We start from the raw sequence: 553 nt of genomic DNA, 5'->3' as shown, positions 1-553 counted from the left end.
CTCCATAGCAACTGAAAACTTTTCAAGGCTGCAATAAACTAATCCTCTCCAGCTTCCAGAGCACCATCAAGGAATTTTAAAAACATGGGACATTCCAGCAGCTAAATACTTTGGGGGATTCAAAAGGCCATAAAGCTAGAGATATTCAGTCATTCTTTTTTTTTTCTCCAGAAGGTAAGAAAATAATGTTAAAAATGGTTGTGCCCCTATAATCGTGATGCTTTCTAACCTCTTTCTAACTGCTTAGTTGAAACCAAAATTATTTTTTAAACGTCAAAGCCTTTCTTTACATCTACTCCACAGCCAACTATTCTTTGATTGAATGCCAGTTTGTAATTCAGCAAAATTGTTAGTGCAATCTACTTAACATTCTGTTAGAATAACCTAATTATTTTTAAAAGTAATCAGACCTGTATTATTTTACAGTTAAGAGAAGATGATATTGTATATGGCTATTTAACCTATGTAGTTTATTGTTAACCAATATATGTATAGTACCCAAGAACTGCTCACCAGCAAAGGGAAAATTCATGGCTGGAAAACAAAAGTTAAA

The sequence above is a fragment of the Alligator sinensis genome, unplaced genomic scaffold, assembly GCF_000455745.1.
Source record: "Alligator sinensis unplaced genomic scaffold, ASM45574v1 scaffold234_1, whole genome shotgun sequence".
In the NCBI taxonomy this organism is placed as follows: domain Eukaryota; kingdom Metazoa; phylum Chordata; order Crocodylia; family Alligatoridae; genus Alligator; species Alligator sinensis.
Note: the sequence above shows the minus strand (reverse complement) of the source record.